This window comes from Podarcis gaigeae (genome assembly GCF_964106915.1).
Source record: "Podarcis gaigeae genome assembly, chromosome: 8".
In the NCBI taxonomy this organism is placed as follows: Eukaryota; Metazoa; Chordata; class Lepidosauria; order Squamata; family Lacertidae; genus Podarcis; species Podarcis gaigeae.
Genome location: NC_139684.1, coordinates 2,766,580 through 2,769,900, shown reverse-complemented (window position 1 = coordinate 2,769,900; position 3,321 = coordinate 2,766,580).

Sequence of the window (3,321 nt, the reverse complement as noted above, 5' to 3'; positions counted from 1 at the left end):
TGAGAGGGATGGAGGTCCTAACGGGGAAAGGAAATGCTTGCCAGGAAGGAAACATTTGCTTCTGATGACATAAATGTTTACAAGAACAGCCTGGAGAGTTCTACGTCTTCCGGAGATATTCATTGAACCAGAACTGATATTCAGAACCAGAACTGGGAACATGAAAATCATGTTAAATGTTATTAGACCAGGATAGTGTTGAGTTCTGCAAGAGATATGGCTCTAGATATTTGTCTTTACAGCCTCACCTGAAGAAGGATACTGTCCAAAAAGGCCAGCAAAATGAACAAGGGGGTGGAGCAAAGTGGAGAAAGTAAAGTTTTTATCTCTCATAACACTAGTACTTGTGGACATCTCCTGCGTTGCCAGGAGAGTTGGCCAGGTAAGGGGAGGGACTGACCAGCCCACCCAACAGTGGGCAGAACTTGCCTGGGAGTTCTCAGTCGGCTCCAGAGCTTCTCCCACCCTGCCCCCCTCAGTTAAGCCTTCTTTTGCAGGTTAACCTCTTCTCCACAGGTACGCAGGCGCTGCTACATTATGGTCGCTGTGGAAGGGCTGGAAAGGAATTTTCATGCATTGGCAGATTTTGCCTTCCCCGTAGCAAAACGTCACAACTTTGGCGGCTTCAGACCTTGGGCGGAATCCTTTAGTCTGTCCTCCCTAAATGGGGGGGGAGCGGTGACCCCTCCCCCACGGTGCCGATCCCAGGGTTCCCCAATAAAGGGGTTGTTTTGAGGGGAGTCATTGGTCATACGCTGTTAGGTTGTCATTGCTCTCCTCCTGCGACGGTGGCAAAATGGGGGGCGGACTGTCTGCTTGAACAGACGTTCTCCAGAGCCAGCCCAATCCCCACATATTCTGGATAACTCTGATGTTCCCCAGATCCCTGGCTGGGGACTGGGAGGGATAAACACCCAATGCCTAAGCCAAGGTCTCCCTACAGCTGAGGTTTTAATAAACCTGCCTGGGAAGAGGGATTGATTGTTAAACTACTCTTGCTGAGAGGAATTGACACTACTTGTAAAAAGGTAAAGGACCCCTGACAGTTAAGTCCAGTCGTGAACGACTCTGGCTTTACTGGCCGAAGGAGCTGACGTTTGTCCGCAAACAGTTTTTCCGGGTCATGTGGCCAGCATGACTAAGCCACTTCCGGCGAAACCAGAGCAGCGCATGGAAACGCCGTTTACCTTCCCGCTGGAATGATATCTATTTATCTACTTGCACATTGACGTGCTTTCGAACTGCTAGGTGGGCAGGAGCTGGCACCAAGCAACAGGAGCTCACCCCATTGCGGGGATTTTAACCTCTGACCTTCCAATCGGAATGCCCAAGACTCACTGGTTTACACCACAGCACTACCCACGTACATCTCCCAAAATATTGCTGAGGAATTCACCTCCCTGGGGCTCCAGGGAAGTGCTGTTTTCTGCCTCAGCGCAGCCGTAGTCTGCTCCTGGTTGGCCATGTCTTCCTCCCTGCGTGGCCGTTGGTGCCTCTCCCTTCTTGCTAAAAAGCCCCCGACCGCAAGGTTGCTAAAGATGCCTTATGACTGAACCATGAACAAACAGATTACCTGGGAAGGTGGGACTGGCCATCCTTGGAAGTTTTAGAACCGAGACTAGATGGCCTAGTATTCTTTAGCTGTGCCCTCCAGAGTGGGAGAGGCAGATGCTTTCAGGACCAGTTACAAACACACACACACACACACACACACACAAACACACACACTTAAAGAGGCCTATGTATGTAACTACAGCGGCAAGGATTCTCTACTTTTAGAAATGGAAGGACACCCTCAAAGGAAGAATGCCTGATGGATATACTGGAATATGCAGAGAGGGCAAACCCGAGGCAATGATTAGAGACACAAATTGAGAATCTTTGAAGGAGGACTGCTTAAAGGAGGCATGTTTTGGGACCACAGTTCCCACTATCCCTGACCACTGGTCCTGTTAGCTAGGGATGGTGGGCGTTGTAGTCCCGGGACATCTGGAGGGCCAGGTTTGGCCATGCCTGGCTTAAAGGGAATGGCCATACCCAGGGCCGTCTTTACCGGGGGGGGGGCAAGGGTGCAGAGCACCGGGCGCCAAATTCTGGGGGGCACCAGGCGCCCACCGATGAAGCCACCTAAGCATATTGTATTGAGCTGCAATGCGGCAGCGGGGTCAGCGACACTTTTGACATGACTGGTCTATTTTGTAATCCATTTCTTCTTCTAAAACCTTAATAAATATATATATTTTTAAAATACACTTTACAAGTGTTCTTTGTCTTCTTTAGAAAAGCTGGTTTTAAACAAAAACACAAAAAAGCCCTCCTTTTGGAGCTGTGCAGGTGTGAGCGCTATTTATCAAATGATAATAGTGACACAGGCATAATAAAAGTTAATTTGGGGTTGTTATTATTATTATTATTATTATTATTACTATTACTATTACTATTACTATTGCTGTTGCTGACTGTTGCTGCCTGCCAGTCTTCTTTTTCCGCTTGCCTTTAAGGCTGGGTGCTGCAACAAGGGAGAAGAGTTGAGAAGCCATTAAGAACCAAGAACCAAGTCCCATTCCCCTCAAATCAAGAGACCTTGAGTGACAGGGACCCCTACCCTAAATCCCAGCAATATCCAAACCCACCTCATAGAATCATAGAATCATAGAGTTGGAAGAGACCACAAGGGCCATCGAGTCCAACCCCCTGCCAAGCAGGAAACACCATCAGAGCACTCCTGACATATGGTTGTCAAGCCTCTGCTTAAAGACCTCCAAAGAAGGAGACTCCACCACACTCCTTGGCAGCAAATTCCACTGTCAAACAGCTCTTACTGTCAGGAAGTTCCTCCTAATGTTTAGGTGGAATCTTCTTTCTTGTAGTTTGGAACCATTGCTCCGTGTCTGCTTCTCTGGAGCAGCAGAAAACAACCTTTCTCCCTCCTCTATGTGACATCCTTTTATATATTTGAACATGGCTATCATATCACCCCTTAACCTCCTCTTCTCCAGGCTAAACATGCCCAGCTCCCTTAGCCGTTCCTCATAAGGCATCGTTTCCAGGCCTTTAACCATTTTGGTTGCCCTCCTCTGGACACGTTCCAGTTTGTCAGTGTCCTTCTTGAACTGTGGTGCCCAGAACTGGACACAGTACTCCAGGTGAGGTCTGACCAGAGCAGAATACAGTGGCACTATTACTTCCCTTGATCTAGACGCTATACTCCTATTGATGCAGCCCAGAATTGCACTGGCTTTTTTTGTGTGTGTGTCTGTGTGTGTGTGTTTCTGTGTGTGTGTGTATTCAAAGCATCAAATCATCTTTTGCTCATATTAA